This window comes from Ambystoma mexicanum, chromosome 11 (genome assembly GCF_040938575.1).
Source record: "Ambystoma mexicanum isolate Mex_15411 chromosome 11, UKY_AmexF1_1, whole genome shotgun sequence".
NCBI lineage: Eukaryota > Metazoa > Chordata > Amphibia > Caudata > Ambystomatidae > Ambystoma > Ambystoma mexicanum.
Genome location: NC_090934.1, coordinates 360,933,742 through 360,948,937, shown reverse-complemented (window position 1 = coordinate 360,948,937; position 15,196 = coordinate 360,933,742).

Here is a 15,196-nt window from a genome sequence, read left to right as displayed (position 1 = left end):
AGGGGTCATCTTACACTGTTGTATCCTTCAACTGACAAACACAAATACAATAAACACCAATAGGTATATGTTCAACACCCCAAAATAGAAAATCTTCACTTCACAATGTACAACTATGTTTTAATTTAGCACCCAATATGATGGAATGCACCAACCACAAAACATAACTGTACACCTCACAGTATCATCTCAGTGAAACTCTGCTTACAGAGTGAGAAACACATGGCAGGTTTTTTCAAAAGAAGCTCTTACAAAATAGTAAATATACTGTATTCATTTCGCTATTATTACCATTTGTTTTATATTCATATCTTATAAGGAAAAATCACTATTTTTTTATTTTAAAAGAAATGGCAAGCACACTGGAATGGTTAGAGGAACATGTCCTTAAAAAAGAAACAATCGATAAAAACATCTCTAATGTTATGCAGTACATTTTTTAAAACAAATAACTAATGTAATTTTCTGAAATCTCACTATGACATTCTTTTCTTTTTAACAGTACATACTTGTAATGAAAAAACAATGAGCCAATTCCATTTGAGAGAAACTGATGAATTAAACAGAAACCCCCTAACCCCAAATGTACATAATGAACTAATGAAATTGTGAGCAAAAAGGACGAACTGAATAATAATTATATTCAGTTCCTAACCTTTGTTAAAAATCATGTCAAGAAAAATTTTCACTATTACTGCTCTACTTGTACCTGTACCCATTCACCTTCTCCCAACAAATCATCCCCATCAAATTCACTCAATTTAGATAAAAGAAGCTATGAAGAATCCTCACTCCCTTTCACCCCTAATGAACATTGTACAAAAATTCCCAATTCTCCCATATTTGATTCCCATTCCGATTCCCCATCTCTTTGTTAAATGAAAGTACGTTTTTACAGTAAATAAATGTGGATATAATCCAGTCACCATTTTTTTTTAGAAGGGCAATTATGAGTGCTCTGACAGCGCTACTGTCCGCTACTGTCCGGGTGTCCTCACTCGAAATGGTGCCCCCGGACACTAGTGATGTCCGCACATGTCTGTTTTTCATGATGCACCTTTAATTAGTAGCCAGACACAGTGCCTCCCTTGACATGTCCACACCCAAAATGGATGTGCCCACGGACATAGTGCCTGTCCGGACTTGTCCACTCTCATGTGGCGCACTTTCAGTTAGTCCAGGGAAACCCCCCTTGTCTTGCACACACTGGTGTGCATGCACACCTCGTCTCCCTGTGCCCCAAGACATCATGCCTGTCTGGACATTCCGCTCTCATATGGTGCATTTTAATTAGATCGGGGACACCACCCCTGTCCTGAAAACACTTGGTCCCACATGCGCACATCATTGCCAGCCCTATCAGTGTCTGGACACAATCGTCGTGCCCCCTGATGTCTGGGGTCGTCATCCTGTGACTGCGCCTGTGCGGTGCGATGGAATGTTTTTCCGGACCGTGTCTGTATCCCTGGACAGTTTGAAACAGCATTTCTGCCCAATCAAGGGTGTTTCAAGATGAATGCTACCCTTGCAGAGCTCCTAGACCATGGGCCTCATTACGAGGTTGGAGGTAGCCATGGTGCTATTAGCACCAAGGCTACCCCCTTACCGCATTCCAGGTCCAGGTTGTCGGAATAGGGACTTACCGGGTCATTCCAACCTTGGAAGACCCGGTAAGTCCCCATTCTGAAAACCATTCCCCATTCCCATTCAAGCCCCCATAGTGCTCAATGGGAATGGGGAAGGAGCTAATAATGGGTCCACAAATAGCGGGCCCATTATTAGCTCCATGGTCCCTTACCGGCTCCCGCTAAGGGCGGCTGGTAAAACCAGCCGGCCTAGTGGGACCTGCTAAGGGACCTCGGAATATGGAGGTAAGGGGTTACCGGCACCGGCATCCTTACCGGTGCCGGTAACCACTTCCTCCAACCTTGTAATGAGCCCCATGTCTTAGTTGATCTGGCAACTTTTTATAACTCTGAAAGGACCCACCCATTACTTTTCCTCATTCTCAATCTGGCTGTCCAGAAGAGAACATTCTGTGTAGACCTGCTCTGCAGATCTTTCAAAAGTTAATCCAATGGCATCCACTATGGCCATCTCTGCTCCACAACCTCCCCCACCACCACCATCTGGAGGGCCTGGAGAGGGGAACAGGCACAGAGCCATGGAAGAGGAATAAGAGGAATATGAAGATGAGGTACAGGAAGTCACTCTCTCCAGCTCCCATCGTGAGTGCTCGGTGTGGCAACTTTTCACCACTGTAGGAGGTGTACCAAAGGCTCAGTCATGCAAGGTTTGATGCACTGACTGCAAGCTTGTACTCAGTCACAGAAAACCAGGATTGTACTCCTACAGGACCACCTCCATGCAGCACCACGCCAAGTCGCACCACAAGGGGCAGTGAGAAAGGTGGTGCCTTTCAAAGGGAGGAGTAGACTGACGCCCTCTACCCCATCTTCATCGTCTGTTCCTGTCACCACAAGATGTACTCGTGTCGGGCAGAGGATCCCAGTAGCCACCTCGCAGGACATACAAAACACTGTTGACCCTTACCTTTCAAGGGGCACAGTGGTATATTTGTACTGTGACACACCCCTCTCTAGGGTGGAGCAGTTTCATAGTGCTTTTGAGGATGTGGTCACGGAGCATGAGAAACTTTGCCCCCTACCTGATTAAGGCCCACCCAACATCTACCTCTCTCATCCGGCCCCTCCGTCCCTGTGGTTGGTACCCATTCCATCCTCTACCTTGCCTTTCCTGAAAACTATCAAAAAACAAAAAAAATACAAAATCACAAAAGGAGCCACCTTTCACAGTGGAAAAAAAATGAACATAAAAAGTTACAGGCCCCCTACACAGAATAATCCCAGGCGTGGGGTGGTGGCATAAAACCCATTATAATGTTTTGGTGTGGGAAAATGGTGCCACTTAAAATAACATTTTTTGTATTGTTTGTTTTTATATTTAACTAAAAAACACTTTACTAACTTAACTATTTCTTTAAACTTTCACAAAAAGTAAGTATTGTTTCCCAGTGTTTCCATGTCTTATTTTTTGCACCTACTGAAGAAAGCTTTGTATATTTGCAAAAACTGTGTCAAAGCATTCTGAATGTTTTGCTGAAAAATCTCATTACCCACATCAGTAAGATGTACTACATCTCTCCGGAAATTGTTGGCACTGTCAAATTTACTGCCTGATTCATGGAATTATTAGCGCCGAATTCGCAGATTGGCGCACCTTTCTGCCCGAAAATCCCCATACTTTAAACAGGGATTTTCGGGCAGAAAGGTGCGCAAATCTGCGATTTCTGCGCTAATAATTCCATGAATCAGGCACTTAATATTCTCATCATGGGAAGACGTCATGCCAACATCTCCCAAAAATGCACACACAGCCTTATTGACGTTGCGCATCACTTTCTTCATTTACAGATCAAATGAACCGGAGCACATCCACATCTGTCTGTGGGCAATGCGAAAAAAAATCATTCTTGAATTGGGGAACATTTCCTTCAACTTTCCGAATGTCTCCTTCATTGCAAACTGCAATGAAATTCCAGTCACATACCCTAAACTGTTCCCTCCAAAATGAACAATGATAATGTCTGGATGTTTTAATTTGACCAAATGTACACAAAATGGGAGCAAGTCCACCCACTTCATGGCTTGCACTCCATACCACAACACTTCCAATTCAGACAATCCAAGATTTTGGGCTATTCTACAATGCTCAGCATACGCCTTCAACCAATGAACCCATGAGTTCCCCAAAATTCACACAGTCTGCCTTCTAAAGGACATTGCCATGGCCATTTTCAGTCCTCTCACAAATCCTACTACCAAAACTCCTGCTACCCTCTCTTCCTCTAAACCACAACCAAGAAACCTAATTGGCTGATCGTTAGATGTCCGCGGAAACCTCGACTGTCCATGACCTCCGCAGTCCCATTTCAATGCCAGGAAACCTCAAGACCTGAATGTGCACGTATCGTCCATGGACTACTACGCTGTCTGCAGACACCGTAACACAGGGGCAGCCCTTCTTCCCTTTCCACTTTCATGTTCTCAACACTCCCTCATTGGCTGATTTCAAAGAGTCACACATTTATCCACCTATCACATCAAATCCTCTACACCTAACCCTGTCATCTCACTTCAACACTTCAGATGTACACTTGAACTCCCAGAGTACATATCTGAAAGGCATCTGCATCAACATCTACTGTGCAACTGTCCAAGAATTCTATTTCCAGATTCAACAAGATCTGCATCTAACAAAGCATAGTACAGGTATGCCTATAAGTAATTTATTTCAGCACCTTTATAAATATACACAGGGTTGCTTCTACTTACCCTGAAATAAGCTTCTCAATCAACATATTCTCTTTTACAAATACTCTACCAAATGCCATGTATTGGACCATTCAGCTCACTTATGTACATGTAAAATTATTTCCATGAAAATTACACTGCATATGTGCAATTATAGCAGCACTGTGTGCTACTTTTTTCAACAAAAAAATGAAAAGCAGCTTCAAAAGAATGCTACAACCTTTTACAATAGTTAAGTGGAAGTTTAATATGTTGACAGTACATTCATACCAACTAACATAACCCATTCCAATTGGTTATGAAATCATCAATTTTTTCTCCGCATTCAGTGACTTGTAATACCACTTCTGCCATTACACATCTTGGACTACAACTCCCAGAATATAAACAAACAAGAAAACACAGCACTACACAAGACGATTTAAAGGTATAACATGTATATGGAATGGAAAATGCTGTGCATTTAGGACCATTTCAATGAAAATTGAAAAATGCATACATGCATTTCAAATAGCACTGTGTATAACTTCTCTAGAAAAGAAACAAAATGCAGATTCAAAATATGTCCAAAACAATATTAAGTACCACTTAGTGTGTGCATGTTTAATATCTTGACAGTACATGCATACTTGCAAAAATGACCCATTCCAATCTACAGGTGCTTACCCAGTCCTTTTTCTTTCTCTACATTCTGGGACGTGTAGTCCAACTTTTCTAATGAAAAAAATGCAAGTATTACCTCCAGATTGCAAAGCAAAAAAACAAGACTTGATAAGCACCTACATATTGTGACAGATCATGTTTGCAAGTAAGCATCCACTGGCAACATATTAAACCTCCACACACCAAGTAAATGTTCTACAAATCTTTAACCTCCACTTTATTTTACAAAACAGTTACATACAGTGCTGCTATAAATGCTTATATAGATTTTTTTATCTTTTATAATAATGCTCCTAAAAACAAACTTTTTTACAGAGTCATAATTTTCCGTTTTTCATTCCATATTAATGCCACACGTTCCAACCTCACTCATTACAACCCTTACATTGCCACCATTCTCAACATGCTCACACATATGTATATACTGTAAAAGTATCTATATATAACTTTTCACCTTACATATAAAGTACTTTTCTTTTCCAACCTCTACTATAAGCCACCAAACACTGCTGCAACCACAATCCACCATTACATTACCACTACACCACAGTTTCCCTATTTGTTAATTATACTGCAACACATGACAAATACAATGCAGCACACACACAGCACTTCTTTCATTAAACTCAGCAGCATTAAAGTAACCTGCACATACACCTTTTCCTTACATCCATTGTTCACATTTGCTTCTAATCTCCCAAACAGCACTACACATACTTCAATTGTTCTAACAACATAGTTAACATACTCCACTAGACTATCCAAAACCCAACTTTTAACTTTATTTCCCAACAAATCCTCCTACATTCATAAATAGCAACCTATCTAACTAAAAGTATTTCACTATTACCATATATACCCACTAACGTTCTTTTATAATTACAGGAAAAAAGAAAATTACCGAAGCCACCAACCAGAATATGATTACTCTTCACATCCTACAAAGTAAGTACATTACTATACTATTAATCTCTTTAGTATGATACCAATGTAAATTTGCTATATATTAGCCTACAGTTTTCCTTTCAAATCATCAACATTTATTTCACTCTTACTCATTACATTTCAGTTTGGACACTCTTTCCATTCTCATCTAAATAACATCATTATAACACCCACTACTTTCCTCAAAACATCATAATGTCCCTACATATTCATTCACACTACCACTCTCTTACTCAATACCCAAAGACCGTCACACCTCTACACACAGTCACACCTATAACCTTAACACCCACCCACAACTATCATCCCATTAAATAATCACACAGCCCTGAATTCATCTCTACCCTCACATTCACACACCCATTCACAATACATCCATATATATTCCAAAACTTTCAACCCCACACTTTCTTTTTTCCAACAGACAGAACAGCATGCCTACTAAAAAGCAATTGCATAGACAACAATGAAAAAATAGAGCAGATAAGAATAAAAGCAAACCATATAGTCATCCACCAGTAAAGAAGTATAGAAAATATTCAAACAAATCTGCTAATAACATCACTCAACAAAACTAATCCAGCAACCACTTTGAAAAATTAAAGCCCCTCTTCCAAAAACTAAAACAAAAGAAAAGTAAAAACAAAAGCACACCTACTAATAAACCTAACTCTATATCTAACAATAGTAATGTAGCCCCAGCAACCCATTCCAAAAAATGGATTTTACAAAAAATGTTCCACCGAAAAGTACTACACAATCTTATGAAAACAGCTGAAAAGACACGCTCTACCCTTAAAAACTACCATGAAGATTAATACTCAAAGCTCTAATTGACAGCACATTTCTGCTGAAAACAAAGTTGTTTATATTCATTTTAAACAACATGAAGCCTCTAAATTAATCAGTAAATTACAAAAATAACTTCTAAACATATGCAAGGTCAATATAGATACCTGTTCAAACTTCTGTGCAGGTAAATAGATTTACAAACGTAGCACAGAACCATATTTCAATGAAGAGGCTTATGAACAAGAACAAAAAAACACAATTGCCATACACAGTAATGGCCGAGGGTATGAAATGGAAGGAGACACCATTATTGCACAAGAAACCCTTATGGAAAAAAAATCCCCAACACAATTTCAACCAACTGTTCCTTTTGCCCAAACAATCCGTCTAGTGTACAAATGGGCATGTAGCTCAATGTGTAACGTACACCAACAATCATTCAAATCTTTACGACACATCCTCAATCGGTTTGTAAAACTAAGAGGCAAAAGTGGAATAAAAACTTTACAAACCAGGGACTCCTGTCCAGTGTAAAACTACACTGGACTGCAAGTACATTTATTAGCCTGCATTTCAGGAACTGCTTGCATAATCACTTTCCTCCAGATCAAAATGTTAGCAACACACCATTCCACTATACATAATCTAGTGCCGAGACTATACTATGCTAAACGTCCTACTTTGCAACTGCAACATTTAAATAACAAACTCCTATGTGGAACAGCCAAAGAACTCCTTCAACAAATACAGAACATCCAAAGTAAATATTTTGGAACTGAAGATCACTTAGACAACTCGATAGCTTGAGTGAAAACCTTTTGAACGCCAACCTCTTAACACACACATACAAACAAGAAATAGCAAAGTTTAAAAACACATCTGCTGAAATACCAGACCAAGTATGTGTCTGTTGTCGCAGAACTTTTTATAAATAGTGCACAAAAATAATAGATATGGTCTGCAAAATAGAGGACAATGAGGAATCCCAATGGTTCCAATTACCTTTATATTTAACAACAGAAAATAAATACAAAATAACTGACCCCTCAATAGTTTTCACGCACTGCAATACAAAGCTTGACAATGACTAAATGCCATCATGTGCTGTCACTAATAACTTAGAAATATTCTCACTTCCAAAAGCTCTCCAGCAACTTAACTTGTATGAGAGCATTATTCCAAACAGTACACCAATTTTAAGCAATAATATGTCTTCAAACCAAAACAGCCAAGTTGTCTCCTTCTGAGTTACTAAAAGGCATTCATTTAAAAGTAGTATATTTGCCATTAGACTGTAAAGAAAATGTACAAACTCTGGAAAAACAACGGCCAATAGATCAATCTTTGATTATCCTGGTTAATGGTGTACCAACAAAAGACAAAACAATTTGTCAACTTAAACAATGTTAGACAAGCCTTACAATATCTTAAAGAAAACAATGAATACTACAAAGATATGAACATAGTCTATATGGTGTAGTTTTGCTCTACTTTTTCTTTCTTTTCTATGTAGTCGCTATTTAATGGGCATTTTATGATCTGTTGGGAACAAACAAAGGTTGCTTTGGAAAGTTGGGCCATGTATATACATGTATGGTGCATGGGGTGTAGATGTGATTGTAGAGATTAATAGAGTGCCGTGTGATTGTGAGGTGGTATAGTAGGTGTGGTTGGAAAGGTTGTGAGAATACAAGTGTACAGAGGTGTGATGGTATTGGGATAGTGAGTAAGGTAGTGGTGGTGTGAAGGAATCTGAACAGTGATTGTGCTGTTTTGAGGAACAGAGTGGGTGGCGCAACGGTGGTGTGTAGATGGGAATAGTAAGAGTGTTAATGGTAGAATATAATGAGCTAGAGTGAAAGAAATGTTGGTTTATAAAGAATAGTCTGGGGTAATATACATAGTGGAACTGTGCTTCTATAATTACATACATATACCTGCTACATTAATGTACTTACTTTGTTGGATGCAAAGGGTATTCGTTTTTCGGTGGCTGATTGCAGTGATGTGCTACTTTCCTGTAATTGTAAAATAAAGTTAGTGGGGATATGTGTTAATCGTGAAGTACTTTTAGGAAGCACGATTCATATTTAGAATGGAAGGAGGAGTGGTGGGGAAAAAGATAATACAGTTGGTGGATGGTTAAACATAGTTGCTTTTAGGAGCATTTTTATGAAAGTTAAGAAATGTGTATGTGCATTTGTAGAAGCTCTGTAACATTTTGTAAAAGAGAAGAAAAGTTGATGGTAAAGGTTTGTAGAACACATTTAAATGGCAGTTGGTGTGTGAAAGTTTAATATTTTAGGAGTATATGCATACTTGCCTAAATGATGGATTCTAATCTGTAGGTGTTTATGTGGTCCTAGATTTTTTGTTTACATTATGGGACCTGTAGTCCCACTTTTACCATTGTGAAAGTTGGAGTACAAGTTACACAATGTAGAGAAAAAAGAAGATTGGAATGGGTTATGTTAGTAACTATACATTTGCTGTGAATATATTAACCTGACACACACTGAGTGCCAATTACAAATGGTGTACAAATCTATTTTGTCTGCAATTACTTCCTTTGAAGAAAAAGTGACACAGTGCTGCTGTAAATGGCGATATGCATTTTTTTACTTTCTTAACAATGCTTCCAAATACATATTTTGAAAAGCACAGCATTTTGTATGTTAATTTGATGTACATGTCACAGTTTCAAATCTTGAAGTTAGTTGTGTTTTTTCTTTGCATTCTGAGATTTGTAGTTTGTGTGGAGAGGTGGAATTGGAAGTGACAGAATGCAAAGGAAAAAAGAAAGACTTAAGAAGCACCAATACATTAGAATGGGTGATGTTGGCATGTATGCACATGCAGCAAGCATATTAAACTGGCATACCATTTAAATATGATCTACAGATGTATTTGATGTGCTTTTCCCTTATTCCATAAAACAGCAACACAGTGCTTCTATATATACACATATGCATTCTTTATGTTTCATCACAAGTATTGTAAATAGAAAGAATTTGAAGTGCCAGCATACCTGTATTCTGTACTGTTAGATGCAGACCTTGATGAATCTGGAAATAGAAATCTAGACAGCAATAGAGTACTTTTTTAATGCAGATGTCTTTTATTAATGTTAATGCAGATGTGTTTTATTAACAAGAGATATGTACCCTGAGAGTTCAAGTGCACATCTGAAGAGTTGACATGAGAAGACAGGGTTAGTTGTAAATGTTTTGGATGTGATTGGTGGATGGATATGTGACTCTTTGAAAGCAGCCAATGAGGGAGTGTTGATAACATTAAAGTGGAAAGGGTAGAAGGGCTGCCCCTGTGCTACGGGCTACATGGATGGCACATGCCACATTTATTTATTTATGTATTTATTTGTATTTATTTATTTGCTTATACTGCGCCGTCAGCCGCAGGCATCAGGGAGCCACAAAAACACACCAGGATGAACAGGTAGGACAGGACGGTGTGCTTAAACTAAGTGAAACTACGATGTGGATTTAGGAGTGAGAGAACCGAGAGAAAGAATTACCCAAAAAGATGTGTTTTCAGAGCTTTCTTGAAAGTCCTTAGGTTATCCATAGCTCGGATGTTCACTGGTAGTGAATTTCAAAGGGAGGAGGCGATGGCTGGAAAAGATCTGCCCAGACCTCTAGATCTTGAGTACCTCACTCCTTGCAGGTATGTGCTGCTAGAGGCGCGCAGTGTCTTCTTGGGCTGGTAGAGGGGGATTCGGGTTTTGATATATTCAGGAGCTTTGCCGAAAAGTGAGGGGTGTATTAGCATACCAATTTTAAAATGGATGCGGTCCTGCACCGGAAGCCAATGTAGCTTTCTCCTGAAGTTAGAAATGTGGGATTTCCGGGGAACTTTCAAAGCAATGCAGACCGCATCGTTTTGAATGACCTGAATTGCTCTGATGTTGCTTTTTGAGGCCCTGCCTAGTAATTCCTTACAGTAATCCAGCCTGGACAGTATTGTTGCTCGTGCTACGGTAACTGCATTTTGTTCATTGAGGAAGGGCCGAATGGTTCTCAGAAGTTGGAGGTGGTAATTGCACATCCTAAGATGGTATTGCACCTGGGAGTTGGAGTTTAGCAATGCTTTCAGGAAGACCCCTAGGGTTTTAACCTTTGGATGTGTCTTAATGATGTTGCCTTGAATCATAAAGTGATCAAATGATGGGTCAAGTTTGGAAAGTGCCTGGGAAGAACTGAAGTGCATGAGCTCTGTTTTATTTCCATTGAGACACAGCCAGTTTGTTGACATCCATCTCTCAATGGCCTGTATATGTTGTCTAGAATCCCTGAGTCAATGGCATAGTCCCCAGTCAGCTCGATGACCAGCTGCGTGTCATCAGCGTAGTTTGTCTCTTCTAGTAGGGTATATAGAGATCTAATATACAGGTTAAATAGGATGGAGGAGATGGAGGCCCCCTGGGGAACCCCACACTCTCTGATGGAGGTAGGGGAGAAAGCTGTGCTTCAGTGTATCTTGGCTTCACGACTGGACAGGAAAGACTTGATCCAGTTCGCCGCAGCTGTGGAGCAAGCACCCTGAGGTTGTAGGCACTGGAGCAAACACTTGTGGTCCACAAGAGCGATGGCTGTCGACAAGTCCAAAAGATTTAGAAACCGGCCTTCCACCTTCTCCAAAAATGTCAGCCGGTTCGATTGGAGGTCTACCAGTGCAGTCTCCGTGCTAAATGACGGTCGGAAGCCCGGCTGTCAGCTGTGGAGGTTTTTGTTTATTTCTGTGAAGGCTTGATATTGGCCCGTGGCTGCCTTGTCAAGTATCTTTAATAGAAATTGACTGTTTGTGATGTGCCTAAGATTACAGGGGTCTGTGGAATCCAGGTTTGGTTTTGTTAAAGATTGGTGTTACTGTGACTTTCTTAAGTCCTATTGGCACATGATTGTCTCTGAAGGAGGCATTTATGAATTGTGTGAAAAAGAGTACAAACAGATCTTTATGCTCGAGTATTAGTTTGGGGGGCAAGAGATTGAAGACGCAGGAGATTGTGTGCATGGAAGACAACATTTTGGTCATGGCTTCCTGTGAGATGGGAGAGAATGACCCCCAATTCGTATGTCTGGTCGAGAGTGACCCCTGTTGCAAGACTGTTGGTACCCTGGGCAAGTAAAATTTGGTCCCTTTGTGGGATGCTTTGACCCATGCCAATTTGCCCCACTGCATCAAATTACAAATGGGGAAAGAAACAGCCAAACATGGATGTGCTAACCCTTATGCGTGCAAAAACCTGCAAAACTGCAATCACAAAAGGCTGCACACCACTGCCACACAGTCAAAGTGGGGATAAATACAGAAATCTTACTGCAGGAGCATGCCAGTGGGTGCTGTCACATTCAAACATTGAGCAAGGCAGCAGAATTGGGCTAAAAACCAAAAATGCCTTTAAAATGCAGCTTTACAATCTTCAAAGTGCTGTTTTGGTGCTAGATCCATTCATTTCCAGTGAATCCTTGAGAGTAAAACGGTTACAGATCATCCAGTGTGGATTGAGGGTCTCAGAGGAGCTGGGCCTCACTGACTGACAGCAGCTAAGAAATGTATTTCATGAAAAAGGCAGCTGAGCAACATTGTTTTCAGTTTCACAGGAAAAATGGGGCTAAAAATGCAACATGTAACAATTTCAGCTGTGCACAGAGATAGCCAAGCAAAGGCTGGATACATACATCCAGATTGAAGACAAATCCCAAAACTTAAGGACAGAAATAATGCTGAAGAACATGTGTGTGCTGCAGAGGAAAGCTGATGTAAAAGACTCAGTTTAAAGGTGTTTTTCACTGAAGAAAGGGCAAAATCGCCTGTTTAAAAGTATGTTTTTGTGAAAGGCCTAATTCTTTAAATGTCAAAATCTACCTATAAACTGTGTTCATTTATATGTTTTAATTAAAAATGTAGGTATTTAAAGTCAGAAACCCAGTCTCGAGTTAATTAAATATTTAATTCTGAGATAACAGCTTCAGCCTGGGAATGGGAAACACCTTGCTGCTAAATCAAGGCCTAATTGCTATGGGGAGGCCATGCATACTCAGAACAAAGACCCTCATTGGACACTCGTCTTAGCTTCAGGCACAGACAACAGAAGGCTTGGACGCCCATCCTCCCAGAGGAGGGGCAGGATGTGGGGGAGGCTTCTCAGAGAACTTCAAAGAATTAGCCATTTGCTCACTTGGGAAGAAAGAGAAAAAAAAAACCTGACATGGATTTTGAATGGAAATTACTTATTTTTGCCACAGAACTTCATGACATTTAACATGACAGCCAAAATAAGTAGACAAGTGATAAATACATACTTGTGAATCTGAACTCATGATAGACATTAGTAGACGTGAATGAACCTGGTACTGCATAAGGGACAAAAGTTATACTAAAACTCTGATTGCACCAAAACTATTAATGCTGCAAGTGTAATATTGTACACCCGTGTTCTAGTGGTGATTGCACAGATATGTACTGAATTAAGAATTGTTAGGCAAATCTTTATGATCCAAATTGACAAAATTCCACAGAATGACAAAGCCAGCTCTCACTGAGATGGGAATTGGATGTAAAGATATCCCATAAAATATGTAATGCATGTGTCCGATTTTATTAGAGGGCATAATTATAGAAATGTGTATTTGTGGAAAAGTTAAGTCACATCATAAAATATGACAGCTCTTTCTGGTTTCCAACCAGAAAATGCAAGTGTCTCTGTCCTATCACAGCCTTGGGGGTGTGGATTGTAATTCTTCCCCTACCATAAACTGAGTGATGTCACTTGGCATGATAAATATGGGAACCTCACAACACACAGACACACACTGATTCCTGACTTCATCCTGATTTCCGAGCATCGTTTTGTTCCTGACTTCTGCATTCTATACCAGAATTTTTCATCTTGTCCTGATCCAGGTTACTTTGCAAAACCCAGGCCTAAGCAATTGCTGAACTCTATTTCAGCTAGGCCCAAGTCCTGAACCATCCCAAACTTCAGGGAAGCACATTCTGATCCAGTCTGGCTTGCTACCATTCATGCTTGCCTGCTGAAACTCGCTATCCTGCTGATCTACAGTGTCCAGTGACCAGAAGGGCCAATCTTATCCAATCCAATCCAGTTCAGGTGCCAGTCCAATTGACCAGAACCGCCCAGCTGACAATCCCGCCAGCGGTGCCCTGCTGCCTGTAGACCTGACCTGTGATGATCAGAAACCTGATGGTGCAATCTTAATTTAAAGTGTACTGTAAGTATCAATAAGAATCATAGTAACCCATAGTATATTTGCCTTGTCCTACCCCAATCTCAACCAATCCTCTCTTTAATTTAAGAACTTGTGATAGTGATAATTTGGTGAAAATCCTTTTGTCTTGTGAAAATCTCAAACCCTTAAAATCATCCCACGGGTAATCCGACTCAGTCCTCCAAGGCGGACACGGAGGGGCTGGGGTTGGTTTCCGCTGACCACTCTGGGGCTTACTGTGTTTCAAACTGGTGACCAGCCAGAATACCCTAGTTTAGAGCATAATTATCATTGTATAAACTGATTTCTGTTTTCATTTTCACGTCCTTAATTTCAAAAACACCTCTCATTCAAACTGGCATAACTTCTTCAATTCTTTTGCTAGAGACTTAATTTCAACTCTCACTTAAACCTAAGACCTGTAGCTACATCCACAACTATTGCAAAAGGTTTTACATGTGTCATTTCTCATTCAAAGTATTTCCACAGTCCCATTCTGATTTAAAGTGTGTTCTGTCTCTCCTATTGTAGCTTATGTTTGTTAGAACCTGTTTTGTGTTGCTCCAATAGGATTTTTTTTATCAATTTAAGCATTTCTGCACACTTTTCATTATTTCACAAAGCCATTTCCAACTGTCAGTTTAAAAGTGTCAAAGTTCCAAAAATGTTTTCTCTCTTGTTTCGGGAGGGACGATTATATTCAAAGACTGTATTCTGTTGTTCATTCCTGAATACCTGCTGCTCACTTACATCTGTGTAGAATTGCTTATGTATGAATTAAGAACTTTGCAGGGGGAAATATTAACCTAAGCGTTATCTTTTCTACAAACCAAAAATGTCTTTTCCCTGTGGTTTATCTTCTGTGCTGCTCAAAAGTGAATTCAAATGCTTACCTATTTTTCTGATTTGTATTGTCACCACATTGGTGATTGCTGCCCCATATACATTAAAACTCATATTTGATTTAAATTTTAAATAATAAATAATTATTTACCTTTACCAACCAGCCTGATTCCTGGTTCCGTGTGACCTGGGGGGTATTTTGAGACGGGTGTGATATGAGTGGTATAGCACTCAGAATATTGAACCTATAGACACAATAAATAAGTATTTCATTTGTGCACTACATGCTAGGCGAGACCTGGGTGTATTGACTGATTGAAATCCTTAACACCTTGCGGTGGTGATTTTATTCCTAAATGCCTCACTGGT